The 21,768-nt window shown below is 37.7% G+C and overlaps 1 protein-coding gene across 1 annotated transcript in view; it reads left to right on the top strand.

Annotated features, from left to right (window-relative positions):
- The window catches only part of BICC1 (BicC family RNA binding protein 1), a 304,648-nt gene that overhangs the window by 237,712 nt on the left and 45,168 nt on the right, over positions 1-21,768 (top strand). The gene's annotated exons all lie outside the window — the stretch shown is intronic.

Here is a 21,768-nt window from a genome sequence, read left to right as displayed (position 1 = left end):
TAAAATAAAATTGAGCATTCATTCCAGTGATTTTTTTTTTTTTTTAAAGCTGGCCACTTGGTGAAAGTCCATTTTAGATTCCAAGGACAACAGCTTCAGTCATTAAAATATTTTAAGAACTGTAAACATATTTCAGTAAAAATGAAAAAAAATCTGTAAAACCTAAAATCTTTGCAGACTTTTCTAGAGAAAGAACATCAGGCTAAATATCTGGAATGTGGACATTTTAAGCCTTTTGGTGGTACATTGTAAAAATTAATTGATATGAACAGCTTTGGGTACTTACTGTACGTATTTCTATAGTACCATAAAGCATTCTTCACTAAATTACAAATCAAAGTAGGGAAGAAATGAAAACTGCTTAAATTGTTCTTTTATTGTTAAGACAGTACTTTCTGCTTAGTCTTTTTCTGTGGTGTAAAACAAACTCAGTGTCGACCTTCTGCTTTGTGAAACCTAAAAAAAAAAAAATTACATTAAGAAAAAGGGCAAAGGACTGAGACAATTGGTTACTTTTGGAGGGAGTTGTGGTCATTTGAAAAATGACGTTGTGTTAGCTGCTTTCCATAAACAGGTTTTAAGCAAACGTGTTCTTAGCTCTGTTTTTGGTTTTAATAACAAGTCCACTGTGAATTTGTATATTGTGGAAAGAGCGAATGTGTTAAAAGGAGCCTGGTTATTGCCAGGTCTGAGAACGGGAATGGTTTTCTCGAGAAACCTTTATTCCATCAAGAGTGTTAAATTACTGTAAATTACATTCATGTAGCAGATTGCTGAGTCCCCAAATGACAGTTTCTACTATTTCCCAGCTCCTTAATGTATCTGTACCTAATAGTTTTGCTTCTTATTAACTGTAGAACTCATATATTATATATATTTCTCTTCCACAGAGGAATTCCCATGTTCATTGCAGGTGAAATCTCACCACAATAAATACATCACCACCAAACACCAGAGAATAGATTTTCTAAGCCACTTACTTAAACTAATATTCAATGCAGAGAAATTTTTGTTAACCAAAAAAGGCTTTTTGGAATCTATAGCAATGGGATTTAAGCTGTCTTTATTAATGGCTTTGGAAATTGTTTTAGTGTTAAAGGATAATTTTCCCCCAAAAAAGGAAAATCATAACTCTTGCACAGATAAAAAAGAACACGTTAAGGATTTTATTTATCTCGTTATTAATGAGAGAACCAGGTGGTGATATAACCATTCAAAGGAGAAGCACACACTTATATGGAATAAAGGAATGTCCAATGAATTTGGCTTTTTCTAATGAAACGGGGAAGGGAAGTCAATTGAACCACCAAGGGAAAGAATTTTTTGCATGTCTGTTTGCAACACTTATTTTGCTTTGCTCTCAGCTACATAAAATTTAAAGAGTTATAAAATAGATCAAAGGCAATGGAAGGGTAGAATCAGAGAACCTGGAAAGATATTTTCCAAATGATTTGTATTTTCTCTTACAGATAGTCCAGTAATCCATTGCTTATTTTCTTGTATTAGCTATGAATGATAGAAATGAACATTCGATGATACCAGAAGGACTGGTTGAAAAATAACACATTGGCTTTTGGTTATTTCCTGAAAGTTTATTTTAATTCCTTTCAGACAAAGAATTCTTCACTTACCTTATAAAATATGTCGTTTGTTCTTTAAGGGTATGATTTAAGATTTTGTAAGATAAGAGCCGAAAAATTTATGAAGGGATCATGAGTTTGTGTGAAAGTAGATAATGCTGTGATACAGATGAGGTCCCTCTATGTTTTCAGTAGCTGTCTGATGAGAAGGGTGCTGATGGGAAGAAAGTTGATTCCTTTCTGAGAGAGGAGGTGTACCAATCCTAGGGGCAGGGGCTACAAAATTTAAAATTTAAATGAGAGAAACACTAAGAAATGTGTCAGTGAAAGATTTTAAGCTCCTTGAGGCCTAAATCAATTTCCATTTAAAGGAACTGGCAAAGATACCCATCAATATAGAGTTTTAGGGATGGTTTATTGTGATTTCCCTTGTGTGTTAATTAGTTCTGTCTGCCTCTGTTTATTTTGATAAAGTTCTTAGAAAGATGTAGAAGTATTTGTAATTCAATATTGTAATACAGCTGGAAAAAGGAGATATGCTCCTCTAGATAAGGGTTGTTGCAAATGGACGGCAAATAAACAGTTTAGGCTGCTGATTCCTTAAGTCTGTGCAAAAGAAAAAAAATGAAGGAGGTGATTTGGGCTCCTCTTCTGGAGATTGCACAGCAAGCACTGGCATGGGAATCTTTGAATCTTGGGAGTGTGCCATCATCTTCCAGGAGTCTAGAGTAGGTGCCTATATAATGTTTTTTTTTTCTTTTTTTGAGTACAGGTGACATGCAATGTTACATTAGTTTCAGGTGTACAACAGTGATTTGACAAGTTTATCCATTATGTTGTGTTCACCGCAAGTGTGCTGACAGCTACCATCTGTCCCCATACATCGCTGTTACAACATCATTGACTATATTTTCTTTGCTGAACTTTAATTTCTGTGACTTATTTATTCCATAACTGAAAGCTTGTATCTATATAATCTTTTTCGTGAATACATTTCAAGAACTAATGGGTTTGAAGTTCTTATCAGTTGCTAATAAAAGCAACCACTTCCATCATGATTTTTGTAAGAAAAAAATTCTTATGCAACATTTCTATCAAGAAAGAAACGGGAGCCTAAAGTCAGATGAAAATAGGTCAAATTGTAGAAGTTAACTTTGTTTTGTAGGTGTGAGTCTGGGTTTCAATTTGAAACCAAACTCCCTTTTCAAATGATCATTTTAACGTGGCACTGCTTTCCCTCATGACACTAGTTTACCAACATGTCTTTGTTGTTGATTTATGTCAGAAAGAGCCTGCACATGCTACCCACCCAAACTTGTATGGGCCAGTTCCTTCACACTAATAGAAATTTGTAGCCAGGAGACTCACAGAGCTGATCAAATTCAAAGCCAATGAAGTGAAAGCTGAAGAATGTACAAACAGAAAAACAAAAATCATAGAAACTTGAAGAGAACAAAACAAGAGAATATAAGAGGTGCCACTGATTTGAGGAAATATGGTCAGACATTGAGATTTGATTTGCAGCCAAGCTTGATGGGAATGTCTGTGGCATATTAGAGAATGTAGTTGTCAGGTTTGCTGAATACAGCAAAAAAAAAATGTTTAAAGCATGCAGTGGAAGTGCCAAAATCAAGATCCATAAGGTTTTACATGATACATTATATAGTAGTATCTGGCCAAAAATGCAGTCGATTTTGTTTTCTCTTTCTACATTATATGGTAAAAGAAAGAGGAGTAGATTCTAAAGTGGCCAGCATTTCTCTTTATAAACTCTGGTGTCTGAGTCAGCCCTGTTGCAGGAAAGGCCCATTAAATGAGTAGATTGGTGGTTGTAACAGGTCATTTCAGTGCCCGGTGATATACATGACATTAAGCTTCTGTACATTCTCTTTTCAAAATTGTCTTTACATGGCAGTTGACATAGCTTTTATTGTGAGATGGAATTTAATAGGCATTGTTCAAACTTGCAGGTGTACTTTGGAAACCTTAAAAAACAAAGCATTTTAATCTCTTTCCAGATTAGCCTTACAGGTACTTTATAGTGCTTGAGCAATTTCTTCCTAAATAAAGGACACTCGGCACATTCTTCATTGCTACAGCAAATCTCCATATATTGGTCAGACTCAGTTGGGATAAAGAGTCTATTAGAATTTCATAGGTTCTAAATGTAAAGACACATACAGACAGCTGTATTATGTTTGTTTCAAGATCCTGTGATCTTTCACCTTTGTGAATAAGGGAAAGATAGGGGAAGCCATTGAGTGTTGAATTGTTAATGTGACATGATTTTCCTTCTACCCAGATGTAGTTCTGTCAAATCCTCAAATGTTTACAATCTTGACCATCTCTATCAGGGATAAAAATAATAGAGTCTTTCAATAATGAATAAACCTTGAAAAGATATAGTAGTTACTTTAAAAATATTGGAGACGTTGAGAAAAGTTATTGCCCAAAATATGTGCTACTTTTTTTCTTTTCTCTTTTCTCCTTTCTTTTCTCTTTGCTTTTCTTTTCTTTTTCATATTGTTTAGGCACCAGCCAATGTAGCTGATAGCTTGGGTTGGTGAACTTTCAAAGGTGATTTAAAAATTATGAGAGTGTAGCCTTGAGCTTTTCCCAAGACACCATCCCAGATGACAAGTTAAATTGGGGTTAGGTGGAGGAAGAAAATGTTTTCACATATAAGTGGAACCCAGCAAATTTTGGAATTTTTCAAAGAAAAAAAAAAGCATGATGATTCCTAATAATGGACAGTGCCTCCCTGGCCAGTACTGCTGAAGTTGAATTACTCACATGGGAGAGATTCAGGAGGGTTTTAGTTCTGAGCACAGACCAGTGTTTGCGTTAAAGTAAGACAAGAGCACATGTTTCCTGTCTAAACTGTGGAGACTCCATTTCTGCCAAAAGGATAGGGGACAGTAACAGATTTTGGGCCTGCCATGTTGAAATTGAAGAGTATGAGGATAATGAGAAGTTCACTGGGTGGCTGGAACTATAGAGAGGCCAAGGTTGGGAAACTGGAATTGGAAAACATCAGAGTATTGGATGGGAGTTAAAGCTACATGAGCCAATGGATTATCCAGGTAAATGACATACAAGAGTGCCAAAGGGGTACCCTGAGAACAGAGGAAGAAAAGCAGGAAAAGAGACTGGAAGGAATACCAAGTGAAGGCTCAAAGTCTAAGTGTAGTGCTGTTTTGGGGCCACCAGAAGATACAGGTGCAGTAATATGTACTAATGTTTACTAAGCACTTACAATGAAATAGTATTATCAAAACTATCTATGAGTGAGGAAACTGAGTTCACATCAGCAGAACCAGGACTCATACCTGATAATAACCAGTTGCCTACAATAGGCTTTTGAAAGTTTAATTAGACAAATGATCAAACAAAAAGAGCTAGAAATTACTGAAAATTGGCAGAAGCACAATTCCATCAAGGATCCATAATTCAGTTTACATACCCCAGACACCTTAGACTGAGCAGCAGAAGTGGAAAAAATCTGGTTTATAGGACTATGGAGAAAATTCTCTACGTGGAATGCTGTATCCTTTCAGGACACCTTATTGGCAAAGAAATCCATTAACTTGGAAGGGATCTGGAATTCACTTGTGGTTAAAAAGGGAAAGAAATAAATGCTTAAGGCTATAAAAGCATATAGAAAGTGAAGAAGGTGATACATGCATATATGCTGATACAGCAGAAGGGCAGAAAATCTGAGTAAGCATAACTCCCCCTCCCCCCCGGCTCCCGGGAGAGAAACACACAGCCTTGAAATTGATCAGTAATTTCCATTTTCTGTTCCAGGTTGGGCATTTCCCACTTTCTTCCTCTTAAAACGGGAAGAGGAGTTGGTTTTAAATTTTATGCCTTTAATTTTCTTTAATCCTTGCCTGATGGAGATAAAAGCATAAAATCAGTGGGATGAAATTCAGGAATGCTGAGGAATGAAAATGGAGTACTAAACTTGGGCAAGTTCAACAGTCTGACTCGGAATAACCAACAGATTATATGAGAACAAACATTTCAGTCAGTCATTACTAATCTCAGTCCAAGTGATACCTGTGTCACTGAATCTGAATGCAAAAGTTGTTATTAGAAGAAATTTTTTTTCCCTCCCATGGATTACATAACCAAATTATGGCCTAACATTCCTGGGGAGACCAGTTCATGATTAGTTATTATGATTTTATAGGTACTGTGTGATTTAAAGTGTACAAATTCAGCTTCTAAAGGACCTGATGGTGTTTGAACAGCACTTCTTTTGTCCAGACGTTTTTATTTACATTCATTTACTTATCAAGCACTTTGTTCATTTCAAAAGGTAAATCCCAGCCTAACTCAAAACTTTCATGTTGTGAATTAGTGACATTCATGTTAATGAGGTTGCTCATAATAAATGCCAATGTGAATCCTAAAACATGTTCTCCACCAAGGACATGGGAATCCCATTAATAACGAAAATGTGAAAACTATCTAAGCAACAATTCAGATAGGTCAGAGCACAAATGAAGCATTTTGACTTTTCTCCAACTAAAATCTTGTTTTCTAAGATAAGGACCCAGAAGGGGAAAATACTTTCTCTGCTGCTCTAGAAGGATACTTCTGTGCTTTTGTACTTACTAATAATGTTAGAAAAGCTGATGCCAATTGTATTTCTCCTCTCACCCTACTAAGAACTGACCCTATTAAGAGAAAAAGTCTTATTAAAATTTAATCAACAAAAGCAGGTGTTACAGTGAAGGGTAGATCTGCTGAAATCTGCCAGTGAATCCAAATACCCTCTTTTCCAGGCACACAATGAAGTTAGTCCACAGAGCATATGAAATCTTTCCAGTCTATAACAACATTAGAGTATGCATTCTGTTATTGGATGCAGCACAGAAATATTCCCATTTGACTCAGTTCAGTTCTTAGTCACCCTCCAGCCTCACCCCCAAAGCTGCCTCCTGCTCGTTTGAAAATCTCGATCATTTCTGGCAGGATAGTGGTATACCTCTCCAATTATATTACTGCTTAGTGTCTGGTAGTTGCAGAAGTGGCTCATGCTGCATTATGTTCCAAGAAAAATCAATCTGTGAACCAGATTGAGGCCAAACCTTGTCTTGGACACAGTGCCGTGGGGTGGGAGTCAAGGGCCATGGCAGGGGCACTGCCTAGCGGGAAAGCGGGAGCTTGCCAGAATAATGCTGTAGAAGAATGACCCCATGTGGGTAGTGTTTTGATTTATTGTTCCCTTGAAAATGGAATGGGGAGAGTAAGTGGGGGGAGGGCAAGAAAATGTTTCATTGCCTTAGCATACACATTTTCATTTCTTTAGTGATGTAAATCATAGTAAAATTTGGATCATCTCAGAATTATCAACTGAAGGACTAGTAAGATATGTTTTCAACAATGAAAGCATATCATTTCCAAAGCAGCCCCACCTTTCACACCCATATCTCATTAAGGAAGGATTTTATACCGTTACGAATATGAGTAGCATGTCCCGTGTGTATATTCTTTGATTTTAACTAGTATTCTCTGAACTGCTATTGGCCCGACTGTGTTCACATGATCAGTCCTGAACTCGAGGACTCAGTAATTGTTACTTTTCTTTGGAAAACATTTGTGTGAATGTTGGTGGCAATTTAGTTTGAGGTTCTCCCGTCATACCCTGTACTTCACTAACTACACCCTGTTTATATCTTAACAGTGAGGGAGCTAAAGATCCCAAAAGAGTCAGTATTTGGGGCCTCAATTCCTAAATGTGGGCAGTAAAATAGGAGGTGTTTAAGTAGCAGGGGCTGAGGACTTGCATACCAAATTGTGTGAACTTCTGAAAAAAAAGTTTGAAAGCTGGACTACAAAGTGTTTCAAGTTCACGTCTTTATTACATGTTCATTCAAAGCTATCTAAATCAGTTCTTAAGTTTTAAATTAAATTCACAAAGTAAAAATTCCTTAAAATTTTCTGAGCAGTCTTTTATAATATTTAGCAGATATGACCTAGTTTAATTTTTTTAGAAATCTTCCTTAAAATGCCTTTACTGTAGTTTCTAATATGTAAGTATCATTGATATGCTGTGCTGTGAAAATACATATTGTAGAGATGTTATAGATTTATGCTAAATTAGTCTTGATTTTCAGATTTTAGAATTCTTATTGTGGCTTTAATCTTTTTCTTTTTTTTTCTTTTGAGAGGAACATTGAGGTGATGGCAAAGTGAAAAAGTAAATACATTCCATTTTTATTCTTGCTTTCCTCTTTTCAAATATTTTCCCCTCATGAGCTACAGAGAAAACCTATCTTCATCAAGGAGTTACCATGCTGATATGTTGAACATTCCTAATACTCCTTAAAAAGTGAGGGAAAATAAACATATCAAATGTGAAATTGCATATAAAAATTTCTCTAAAAAACAGGAATCTCAGTTTAGCATATTCTCACTTATGATATGTCTCTCTGTGAGGATGATGCTAACAGTCTGGTAGGAGTTTCCCATTAAAAAACAAACAAAACAAAAAACACACTAACAGAATAAAGCTAATCCGAGACATTTTAATATAATTTATACTAAATCTGTAGTTAAAAAGAAGAGAAGTTGTTTGCCCTTGATGGGACTGTCTGGGGAGGGGAAATGCAGGGCTAAACGCCAGTTGATGTGAGAAGGCTCTGGGGGTTTGTTCAGAGTCGCTGTCACCAGCTGTGAGTATCTGTGATGCTGTCACAGATGCTGTCTAAGGCAGCTTTATCAGGGGGATCTAGAGGTTATATAGACCTGTTGGACTCTGCTAAATCAGAGGTAAGAGCAAATAAGAATATGTCTAGAAAAGAGCTAGAATGGTAATCCTTCATTCATTAATAATAGCTAACATTTATGGAGTACTGACTATAAGGACACTGGGCTAAGCCCATTATGTTATCCCATGTACTATTATTTAACTCTCACAACTGTCTGTGTGTATGGACACTTACTTTACTCTATAACCTGTGCCAGGGATTGAAGATTCAGAAAATTAAAAGTTGCTTCACTTAAAGAGTCAGTTCATAGAAGGAGGAGCTGAGGAAAGTAGGGGTGATTGTCCAAAGACAAAATGATCAGGAGCTTGGCTGCTGGCTGGGCCAGAGTTGGAAGAGCTGTTGTGGGTGTGCTGGCGGAGTAGGCTCTTGAGTACGGAAGAGGAGGGGATGAATGCATTAACAAATCAGGTAGCAGATATTGGTTACTCTAGGGAAATCCAGACACTTATCTAATTTGAAGATACAGTAAATAGTATGTTCTGTGAAAGATATAAAAGCTGGACACGGTGGCTTCCATGAGATCTAGAAGGCTGCAGACTTAAGAACGGTAGGTGTGTGGACAGTAGGGTAGCATGTGATAGGGGACTGAGGACTGACCTCATACTTGACTTCTGTCTGAGGACTGGGCAGTGATAAGAGAAGCCCACAGAGATTTACATTGCTCTGGAGGGACCTGGTGAAGTGCGATATTTGGGTTGACCTTAAGGTGGTGAGGATTGGACAGATGGAGCCAAAAGTGGGAACAGTGCAGTATTAGATGGTTTCAGGCACAGAGATATGGAGATAAGAAGCCATAAGACATTTTGGTGCAATGGGGAGTGTTTATATCTCGTGGTAGTGCAGGTTATCTGGAGGAAATGAAGGGAAGTGAAAGCTGAACAGCTGGGTACAATCCTGGTCATGAGGGCTTTGAGGCAAACAAAAAACAATTCGAACTTTTAATTCTATAAGGTTGGGAAATCATGGAAGATTTATGATGAGAAAGATGGTTTGGGGAAATTATTGTTAACAGCTAACTTTTGCTTTTTGTGAAATGGAGCACTTTCTGTCACTAAAAATGCAGCAAGTCTAGATGACATTTGGGAGTAAGGAGGTTTTAAAATCTGTGGTCACCTACATGGCTCTGACTGAGGTGTCCTCACCACAGTGACTGGACTTTGTGGGATGTGCCTGGCCCATTCTGGTGAATACTCCATGAACTTTGATGAAGGAAGGGAAGGAAGACTGGAGCTTTGTTCCATTCCAGCTTTGAAGTTCTTTGGTATATGTAGGGGATGTTCCAAAACAAGATTTTATATCATCTGTTGAATAAAGATCTACTTCTGTAGCAGAATGATAGAAGTTCTAGGATTTTTACTCTAATACAATATGTAGGATATTTTTTTAAGGAGTTGACTTGATTCAATTGTGCGTTCTCTCACGGACCTTCAGTTCTTTCTGTTACTACTTTCTCCTGTGTCTCTTAGAATAACTGAAAGAAAGTGATTATGAACACAAATTTGGTGTCATCTTTTTGGTTAGCTTTCATGTTTTAAATATAACTGCTGAAATTATGCCCAAAAACATAATTGTTGAACATTTCTGGATAGAAGACAAATATCAGCTTGCAGTAATGCCAAACCAAAATTGAATCCTTAAAGTATTTTAAAATATGTTCTCTTATTATCTTTATAAAATTCCTTCTGCTTAGATGAAGACTTCTCAACTGTTTCAGCCTTTTTGAGAATCTGTAGATCCATGAAGACAAACTTACCAATGCATACGTACACAGTCTTTGAATGCAGTTAGAGGCAGGTTCACCAGCCCCACGAAGATGATCCATGGACCTCCACTGCTTAAGTAAAAAAAAACTCTGACCTTAGAATGATTTAGTGGTTTGCAGAAATCCCACTTCCAAAGATTTGAAGTTGGCCCAAAAAGATGTATGTATATAGTTAAAACAGTGTTTTTTGGGGGGTGGAACATACAAACAAATGCCTTTAGAGGTAAAAAGTTGTATGGAAGCCAAGAAAATATTAAAGAAATTTTTAAATGCTGCTGAATCCACACATATTTCTCAAAGGTCCTATAAACATTACAACACATTTATCAAGGAATATCTGAAGGTGCCAAGATACTTCCAGTAACGTACCAGAATAAACATGACTGTATGATAAAAATACATTTGCATAACAGCCTCTGGGATCAGGGAAGACAGAGAGATGAATGGGGGGGAGGAAGGGAGAGAAAACTGTGTCACAGTTCTCTACTATAGTTGTGAAATTGACATGTGTTGAACAAGAAGAAATCAATATTTTCAAAAACGTATCTGCTGAGACCTAAGGAATTTTATTCGTAACCTGTATAAGGCATGCTGTCTACCTATAAAAGTTAGTGCCTTACAAAGAAAGGAGACAAGCACAGATGTTGAATGTGAGCTTCTGTGCTTCACCACCCCCAGCCCCCTGTACATTTTCTCATCAAGAGAAGAAAAGGAATTGGTGGAAAATGTGTTAGCAGTCTTGGTTTGACAGAAAGCAGAATTAACTCCAGAAGATTTAAATAAACTCGAATGAAGGACAAAGTGAAAGGACAAGCAAATAGTTACTAACAGGAGATGAGGCACAAAAACTGGCAAGAGCCAGAAGCCGTGATCCCCCACAGGCTGTGGGACAAGAAGAGGACAGAGTATTTGGGAGCCCCATGGAAAGGGACTGTGGCAAGGGAGTGCCCAGTGGAGTTGCGCCCACGGAACCGTGCAGCTGCTGCCCGAGATGCTGGTTCGGCTTCCTGGGTACAAAGCAGGGCAGAGCCAACCATGGGGAATGGCCCTGGGGCAGCGGTTCATGGAGCATAACCAGGTACAATCTCAACTCTTGGACTTCCCTGCTGAGAAGACAAATCCTGGTGAAACTGTTTGTTATTAGGGCACTACCTTTGAGGTTATTATTTACTTATATTAATGGGTGGTTTAATCACACCCTGAGAATGATATGTAAATGATGCTTTTCTAAATGTCCTTGCTTGTTGGGACATTGGAGAATTCTTTCAAGAAAGAGCACTGTCCTCCCATTACTAGGATTGTTCTTGTTTCCATTTATTTTGGAAACAGTTGCTGAAGAAAGAAAGAGATGTGGCCATAAATGTTTTAAAAGAATTACATGTATAGTTAGTGGTGGCCATAAACATATGGTCTTCACCGACTATTTGGACTCTGTTCCAACCATGTCTTTCAACTGCTGTTAACCCTGTCATTCTGTTTCACTCCATTTTCACTGGAGAAGTCTGTGTCCAGAGCTAAAGTACATTGATAATAGATTCAGGGTAATGGCCCAAGTAAAGAGAGATAAAGTTCAGAAACTGCATGGCAAAAAGCCTGAGAACTGTAGATGAGAAAGAAGGAACTTTTCAAATTGAGAAAACATTTGTCATTATCATTAACTTTTTCTTAAAGATTTTATTTATTCATTTGAGACACAGAGATAGAGAGAAAGAGAGAGTATGAGCAGGGGGAGAGGGCAGAGGGAGAGGGAGAAGCAGACTTCTCACAGAGCAGGGAGCCCAATGCAGGGCTCGATCCCAGGACCCTGGGATCATGACCTGAGCCAAAGGCAGACACTTAACGACTGAGCCACCCAGGCGCCCTATCATTAACATTTTTAAAGGTCTAAATTTTTAAGGGAATTCTTAAAACACTGTGCTTGGAAAACAAGGAGTTTTGACAAGATTTAAAGTACGAGAATGTGATTTGATCTCAGGACTTTACTGATACAGATAATCTTCTTTTAAGGTATGAGTATTTTTTCCACATTATGAAACTGTACTTTTTCTTTTCTTTTTTTTTAAAGATTTTATTTATTTATTTGACAAGAGGCATAGTGAGAGAGGGAACATAAGCAGGCGGAGGGGGAGAGGGAGAAGCAGGCTTCCCAAACCCGATGCGGGGCTCGATCCCAGGACCCTGGGATCACGACCTGAGCCGAAGGCAGACGCTTAATGACTGAGCCACCCAGGTGCCCCAAAAGTGTACTTTTTCATGGTAGAAAATACAGAAGAGCTTGAAGCATAAAATAAAATAAAAATTACCTGAGACCTTGTTACTTAAAAGTAATCACTAGTGGTTGTTTTCCTTTATATTCTGCTCATTATATGTGTATCCTTAAAATAAAATGATGGTACTGTGATTCTTTATGAATATTTCCAGTACCTCATTGCTCTCCAGGCATTTTGCACCATTTTTTATTTCCATCAGAAGTATGTTTGCCTAACTATATCCTTGTTAGCCTTGTAATTTAAAGTTTCCCCCAATTTTAAAAATAAAAAATTATTTAGTAAGATTGAACTTTATTCAAGTTTATATATTTCTTGACCATTTTTCTATTGAATCATTTATCCATGCCTTTTGCTTATTTTCCTTTTTTTAATTTATAGGAGCTTTTTGTTTTTAATTTATAGGAGCTCTTTGTAGAGAAAAAAATTTATTTAATAAGATCAATTTCACAAATACTGCATGATTCCACTTCGATTAGTACTTAGAATCTTAAAGGGAGAAAGTAGAATGGTGATTGCTATGGGCTGGGGCAGAGGAGTATTACCTTTGGATAAATGTTTGGGACATCCTGATTTAAAAGCTGTTAGACCTCAAGGTAACTGTAGATGTTTTTATTAAGAAAAATAAAGGACCATTTTGAAGTTATTTGATAATTTAATTTATAATTTTTTTGCCCCAGAAGATCTAAATCTCTAAGGACTGAGAGATTAAGATCCTTCGTTCCAGCTTACTCAAAAGAGTTCTCAGAAAAGTATGAAAGAAACAAATAACATACAGAATAATGTTACAGTGGAAGAAAGGGATATGACAATTGTCTTCACTATGTGTGATATGTAAAAAAACAATAATTAATGGCTTTTCCGCTAGTCTGTAGGAAGCGGGAATAAGAAGAAAGGATTGGCAGATAGACATTTTCCCAATAATTGAAGGCTCATTTACTTAACATTAGGTACTTTCAGTTTTCATGAAAATTACTAACTTTCCTGATATCATGAACAAGCTTGAAATAGTCTTTAATACCCAGAGTCACATGGACCCTTAATTAACTGCTCTTCAGTGCAATCTGTGAAACTTTCTCACTAGATCTTACAACAAAGATGAAAAAGTTGGAAAATTTTTATGCCAGTCCCAGGCTGGCAAGTTACTTTTAGAACTAAATTCCTACGAGTTTTGCTGTTTCTTACATACATCCTTAATTGTGCCTCAAATATCTTCAGAAGACAGAATTTCTGGTTTTTAAATTTCTTCTCTTAGTAAGCTGGAAGTAAAACAAACAGGTTGTGCATGTTGTATGATGTGGTCTTCGTTGATGGTACTTTGTCTGAAGTGTGTGAACCCTGAAATGCATGGTTGCTTTTTGGTAATGGCAGCCAACAGTTTTGTGTTAGGATTTTTCACGAAAAGTCCCAGCTGTTGTAAAAGGAACAGTCTGCCCTGGCCATAGATAACAGCCCTTTGGGTTTAGACCACAGGCAATACCACTGGGACCTTCCATGTACGCTGTGAATATCAGTATTCCTTGGAGAGGGAATGACGATTAGTCACTTCTGGCTCCTCGAAATTCTTGCGTAACTTGTTGTTACGTCAGTACAGTGTCCAGGGGAGGCTTTATCTTGGCACACACCTCCGTCCCCACTGCCGCCATGCTCCCTACTTCATCAGATGGACCACTGAGTATGGGACTGGGACTCCTGTTCCATTCAGTTTGGGTTCTCCTTCCTCATCCTGGGTCCTTGCATTACTGTTTTTATCATGCCTTGTGTCTTGGGCTTTGTTCCCACTGTGACAGGAGCTGTCCATCTCTAGCTCATATGTATGTGCCTCCCTTGTGGGAACCTAGCACTGCTGATGCTTTCTGTAGAATTGTTAACATACAAATCATTCAGACGATTCCAGATCTCCTCCTGGCACATAAGTTTCCTTTCCTCCCCCTTGCCAGAATCCTCGTCTTTATCTCTGGAATATAAAGCTCGGATGCCAAAAGCCTTCAGAAACTAATTGAGTTAGGCTTTGTGTTTTTAGCTTTCTTTTTCCACACTCCATGTTCCCAAGCTAGATTTCTCTTGTGCTTTGGATTTTTCTTGCCCTCTTTCTGCCTGAACAGCAACTCTGCAGTTATGCTTGGTGTTTAGTTTTACATGTGTAAGATAAGGTGGTTTGTAAGATAAGGTAGTTTACTCTTTTCTAATTCTCACACTTCTAAAATCCACCTGTTCTTGATTATTTCACCTGTTATGCCTTGATTTTGCTTTATACCTTGTTTGCATTTCATTATTCTTCTCTGAAATTATTTCTAGTTTTTGCTGAGTCCATATAACTTATTTCTGACTACATAAACAGCTTTGATATGGTACATGGGGATCTTAACAGAGAAGAGGCATGTGCCCAATCTACCCCTTCCCTCTCTCATCCCTTATTTCCTCCTAAAGTTGAAACAACACACAACAATTAGAAGAGCATACTGTCACTATATTTTGAATGCTTTTATTGCTGATTATATTGGAGATACTGGCATTCTGTCAGTAAAAGTTCTTGTGTGTCTTCTAGCTAGCTGTGAATTTTCAAAGGGTAATAGCTCTTTTCTACCTAGGTGATAAAGGGTCCATTGGCTCCATCTTGGTATGTGAATGCACCCTTTCATTCAGCAAAAACCTGCCTAAAAGTGCTCATTACCATAGTGATGAGGGCACCTCATCTCCAATTATTGCCCAATAGTTGAACTGAGAAACATCTTGAAGAACTTGTCATACTTTCTATCTTTTGATTTGCTCCTGTCACTTATGCCACTATCGTGTCAAGAACATACTTCCTCTGTTGAGTATTAAGTTTCATTCTGCCAAATTGAATTTTGATAGGGATTCCTGGGGCATCGTGGTGTGTAAACTGATTATGGGTAACAATGGAAACATCTTTTTCTCATGAAAAATAGGTTTTTTATTTTAAAACACACACCAGTTAGAATGGCAAAAATTGACAAGGCAAGAAACAACAAATGTTGGAGAGGTTGTGGAGAAAGGGGAACCCTCTTACACTGTTGGTGGGAATGCAAGTCGGTGCAGCCACTTTGGAAAACAGTGTGGAGGTGCCTCAAAAAATTAAAAATAGAGCTACCCTATGACCCAGCAATTGCACTCCTGGGTATTTACCCCAAAGACACAGATGTAGTGAAAAGAAGGGCCATATGTACCCCAATGTTCATAGCAGCAATGTCTGCAATAGCCAAACTGTGGAAAGAGCCGAGATGCCCTTCAACAGATGAATGGATAAAGAAGATGTGGTCCATATATACAATGGAATATTACTCAGCCATCAGAAGGGATGAATACCCAACTTTTACATCAACGTGGTTGGGACTGGAGGAGATTATTATTATTATTATTATTATTATTATGCTAAGTGAAATAAGTCAAGCAGAGAAAGTCACTTATCATATGGTTTCACTTATTTGTGGAACATAAGGAACAGCATGGAGGACATTAGGAGAAGGAAGGGAAAAAGGAGGGGGGAATCTGAGGGAGAGATGAACCATGAGGGACTATGGACTCTGAGAAACAAACTGAGGGTTCTGGAGGGGAGGGGGAGGGGTGATGGGTTAGCCTGGTGATGGGTATTAAGGAGGGCACATACTGAATGGAGCACTGGGTGTTATACGAAAACAATGAATTGTGGAACACTACATCAAAAACTAATGATGTAATGTATGGTGACTAACATAACATAAAACACATTTGCTTTTGCATTTCTTTCTGTTCTCATTCCCCTTCTCTTCTAATTTATTAAGAAGCAGATTTTTTTCTATTTTAAAATAAGATAACGATTATTTTATGCCTTATTCTAAAGCAACATAGTTGGTTTAGGGAATGCCTGCAACAGGTAGATTTGTTTTTTTTCTTGATCCAATTGTAATATCTGATGTGTTATAGCTGCTCACGAACATTTTGCCTTTAATATTTATAGCTTGGGTTCTTCTACCTACTCTCCAAATATACTCTACCTTCTTATTCTAACTCAGTTTATTAGAATTCTTGTCATCAAAGAGCATTCCTTGAAAGAATCTGGAGTCTATATTACTGGCTATAAAATCACTTAAAGTGCATTGACTTACTGTCATTCTGTTTCATTTCTTTAAAATAATTTCCAGTAAGATTTAATGAGTTAGTTCAGGTTGTCTCTATCTCTTGCTAAAGTATATACGTTCACTTAAAAATGTGATCTCGCTGTGTTACTTGACTTATATATAACATTTTTGTTTAAAAAAGAAAGTATTTCTCAAGAGGTCAGAAGGAAACTTGTGTTTCACAGGAAAAATATGGCCCATGGCCCCATGACCATGAACTTTGTTGATCAGCAGTGACTTGCCAACTTACCGGAACAGTGATCGAAGCAGCACATGGATTGGGTGGTATCTAATTTGGAACCATGACACGGTTCAGATAGGGTTTGAAGGAGACTTCCATCTCCATATGTGGCTTCCCCTGCATTTGTTTAGTGCCTACAAGCACATTATTCAGGAGATGCCAGTGGGGCGAATACCGAATTTCATCTGTATTGATGCAGAATTGCACATTCTTGGAGTGTGCAAAACAAGAGGAAAGCCCAAGCTATGGTCTCTGAAGCCAGTCGTGGATCATGGCAGATCACTATTTCACACATTTGTGTTTACTGCCTAATGTTTGAGGCTCTTGGAAACATTTAGATTGTGATGTCTCAGGTGAGCTACTTATCATGAAATACCAAAACTTGGAAAATAAAGTTATTTATGAGGGTAGTTTTATTTAAGAATGTTATAGTACTGCTTCACACCAAGACACTTACATTTATTTGAAAGTATAATGATGTTCTGACCAAACTCCCTCACTGAAGAAACTACTCCAGAGATGCAGTGACTTTTCCAAGGTAACAGATCTTGTTTATGACTTACTTATGATTCAGAACTTATCATAATTGTGGAATCTATATATTTTCCCCCACAATGTGAAAGGAATCTATTGCAGAGTCAGTCATTAAAACTTTTAATATATTCTGTGTGATATCTGCTGGCTTTTCAGAGCATTTCCTTATATGATCCAAGTCGGCCAGTACCCGTGAGATGTCCAGGGCTTTTTCTGAGTCTTGGTTTATATTGTCTGTTTGATAAAATCCTTACCCTACAGTCAGTCTTCTTATTTAAAAAAAAAAAAAATGCCCATTACTGCTTTGGAACTAACTACTTGCTAGCTTTGGATATATTCTCAGTGGTTGTAGGGAATTTCAGAGGAAGTTAGGGATGCCTCTCTGCCTGTCAATGCTGACCACTTCTAACAGTGTTGATGGACCCAGCCCCAGCCAATGTCCTTCCTCTTAGATGGTTTTCAAGGCTAAGACTTTTTAGGAAGAACTTGAAATAAAAAGTGAAGAGAGCTCCAAGCCAAAAGAAAGTGAATTCTGTCCACTGCTCTCTTCCTATGGATTTGAGGCCAGTTTGACAGTTTTATATAGATTCATAAAATATACCAAAGCCATCTTGATTTCAGGCCATGATATGGAACTTTTCCCCGTAAACAAAAGTGCAACTCTAATATTATGTCTTTTATTCTGGGTGTTGTGGGTGGGAGGAGTCAGGTTAGTTAAACAAGGGATTTTCTGTTGTTTTCTCTCTCCAAGAGAACCTGCTGAGAATGAAAGCATTGCTTTGATTTTTTGGTGTTGAATCTTTTCGGAACAACACTCAGTCATGGAGACAGGAAAGTAGCTGTCAACAGATCATTGGTGAAACTATGATGGCTTAAATTCATCATATGTCAATAACCCATTACTTTCTATAGCATAATAAATACAATGAAAGGGCTGACCTAAGTCTTTCCTGTAGATTTTGCTCTGGGATAGGAATGAAATGGAAAGGAGGTTTAAGGTTGAGGAGAGAAGGAAAAGGCAATAAAAATTTATACTAATGTTTCCAGGAATGGAAATGTTTCCAAGGATGGGAAACCAGAGAGTACAACCAGAGTACCAAGAGATAATCTTTTAAAACCATAACTAAACTTCACTTAAGTTCATATAAACATACCAACCCTTTTAAATATATATCTTTACTCAAAATATGGTTTTTAGCCTGTATTCTTATAAAAACAATTGTTGCCTTATCAACTCCTTATGAATTTCCATATGGAAGTCATAAAAACCTTTTTTTGCTCAAAGGTTTAGCTCTTTTGCAGTATACACATATAAAATACCCATTTCTTACCCATGTCCATACAGCTTCATAATAACTTACTGAAGGTTGGATCACCATCTGGTCTTCCTCTCTTCCATAGGATTACACCACAGAGATATGAACAGATTGATAGGGCAGGAATCTAAAAATCAAAAATCTGGATGGACATCTGAGAGTTCTCTGTATTTTTATAGAGGTAGTGAGTTAAAAATATTTGAAGTCAAAACTGCTCTGGGAAGTGCAGGACATATGATCCACCTTAGATATGAAGTTTAGGCTCTTCGCATGGATTTCCATCTCCTCCTTCCCTGTAGCCATTTCCAAAAATAGGGGCACCTTCAGCCCATTCACCTACTGTTTAATGAGTATCTACTACGTGTCTGGCAGTGTGAAGTTTTAAAACCAATTAAGACAATCCTTGTATTTAGAGAGCTTGAGGGTTGATTATAAAGCAGTGGATACTATTTTTAGAGCAAATATCTCAAAACTTTCATGCCCAAGTTGGTGGTGTCCCCCAAAGCAGTTATTTTGAGGCAGGGGAAGAAGACTATACACTTATTCCTTATTACTCTGTTGTCTTCCAGCCACCTTCATAGCTGACCCTATTCTCTTATGTTTATTAATATAGCCAATCCTAAGTAAAACCTCAGCCCCTTGCACGGATACATTTAAATTGTGAAATATAACATTCATTGACTATAAAGAACTGAATTTCAGGGTTTGAAATAAACACATTAAGTTCAGCCTGGAATAAGGGCTCACATCCTGTAGGTATCTTTTAAGCAAGGGCAAAGGAAGGAATGAGGAAGACACTATTATTGGCCACATTAGCAATCTAAACCAGAATATTGTCATGATTGTTTTTCTCTGTACTTATGAGACTTGATTATTTAAAGAACCATTTTCCAAACAAGTGCTGATTTGGGTCCTGGAGATTTTCTTGATGTTACATGTTGGTGACTGTGTGTTGTGTTATCTCTATGTCCATTGATAATTTATATTTTTAGGTCACTAGATGGCACTCTTTCACTTTGAAATAAAATGTATTTTCCATTGAGGCTTTTGCTTTTTATTTTATTGTTCTTTTGGTACTGAGATGGTAGAAAATCAAATTCTTTCATAAATTGGATCTGAGGCTTCCTGTCCCTCTATAAGTGCATAGGAATTTTAATGTGATTATCCAACCTGTACAAGTAATAGGTTTTCAGATTAGCATACCACTCAATACTTAACTGTTAATTTATTTTGTAAGAAAATACATTTTTCCCCTGTAGAACCATTTTATGTTTTATATACTTGGCTGATACATAAGACACTACAATTATATTTTTTATGTGGTTTCACCTGTTCTGTCCTATACATGATTGAAAAATGACTTGGGAAACAAACAAAATGCCAATTACCAGATCCTGGAGACCCAGGAACGTATATTTTAGCAAGTGCTACATTTGAGTGCAATCAGGTATGTTTTGAGAAATGCCAGGTTCTAATCCCCCAGTAGTAAGCATTTTCAGTGGAGATTAACGTCAGGATCAGCTGACAGTAATTGAAACCAAAGTCAAAGATAGCAGGGATCAAAACTTTGAATGTAGATAGCTCGTAATGTAAATATTTCTTAGAGGAGTTATAATGGATATAATAAGAATTATTGAAGAAAATGCTTTGTTTACATAAGTATGTTAAAGTTGGTGAGAATCTTAGAGGAGAAAAGAGGTTCATGTAAGGATGCACTAAGGAGTAAGCAATGTGAACACAATGCCATACTGACCTGAGGTTGTTTGACATCCGTTTTGCCCTACTTTTAGGCCCGTCACCTCTAATACCTGACATTTCATTTTAGAAGGTTTAAACCAATCTTAGGATCTTTCATCTTCACAGTGTCCCTGTGACATGGCCAGCATCAGAGGAGGGTTAAAGAACACGGTAAGGAGAAGAGTCTGAGTCCAGGGGCAGCTCCCAGGAGACAGTCTGCAGAGGGCAGGGGCGGGGACGGGGGCTGGCTGGAGGTGACAGCACTGACTCAAATTAAGCACAGCTTGCTGGGATGTCTCCTCAGGAGGCCAGATGCATTCCTGAGCTCTGAAGCTTGGTGGTGCACTGTTGTTGACTATGATTGCTCTGTCCTGGTCTTAAGAGCCTGTAGCTTTAGGACAGGGTTTCCTCCCTCCCTCCCTCCTTCCCTCTTTTCCTCCCTTTCTTCCTCTCTCTATTTAGTTGCTCATTTTTACCTTATGAATATGACATGCTCTTCATGGCATTGATTTTCAAATGGACTGTTGCATGGGGATAGGTAAGTCACAATATCAGGGGAGTATGTGTAATTTGATAAAATTCCCACCAGGTAATTCTCTTGTCTTATTCTAGAGAATTGATGGTTTGGAAGGACTCAGTTGGAATGGCTTGCTAATTGTAAAAAATGCTCAGCAAACATTTCCTGACCCTGTTGCTAATCTGAAGTGTAGTTCAGTGTAGGAAGGACTCAGCAGAGAAGGTGGTGTGTTGTAGGCAGTCAGTAAGGTTGCCATCACTAGTGATGGTGATGACGATGCTCTCTCTGTTATTCAGCTTTATCACTTTAGTGATAACACTTTATCACCAAGGCTAATGGTATAGAAGTTCTGGCTTACCCCAAATGGTCTTGGTCTCTGTCAGGCCGACCCATGGGGTAATAGAACATGCTGTTGCGGGGAAGACTTGAAAACCTGACGAAAGAGAGACCTGAAGAGACACATCCTCGTCTGGAGTTTGAGCTGTGATGTTTCCCTCCTTGTGAGGATTCCAGCTTCACGAACTGCCTCACCTCCTTTAAGTTTTTACTCAGACCTCACTTTCTCAATGAGGCCTAATGCCCTGACCCCCTCCCACAGCTGGTACTCTTCATCCTTTTGTCTTGTTCTCCTTTTCATAAGTTATGTTGGAGTACATTAAATGATAATTTGTTTATTTGATTCATTTTTGTCTCCCTGTACAAGACTGTAAGCTCCATGTGGACAAGGGTCTTTTTCTTTACTGATATAAACTCCAGCCCCTAGAATAGTGCCTGGTACATAGTAGAGGTTCAGAAAATACTTGCTGTGAATGAATGAATGAATGAATGTTTTCCTTTATAACATTCTGTGCCAGTAATCAATAATATATGTAGTAATACATATAGTAGTCATTTAACACTAATTCTGAATAAAT

Source organism: Eumetopias jubatus, unplaced genomic scaffold (genome assembly GCF_037043125.1).
Source record: "Eumetopias jubatus isolate StellerSeaLion01/CBP00866 unplaced genomic scaffold, mEumJub1_p1.0 scaffold_17, whole genome shotgun sequence".
Lineage (NCBI taxonomy): Eukaryota > Metazoa > Chordata > Mammalia > Carnivora > Otariidae > Eumetopias > Eumetopias jubatus.
The sequence above is the reverse complement of the archived record's forward strand: the minus strand, read 5'-3'. Positions and strand labels throughout refer to the sequence as shown.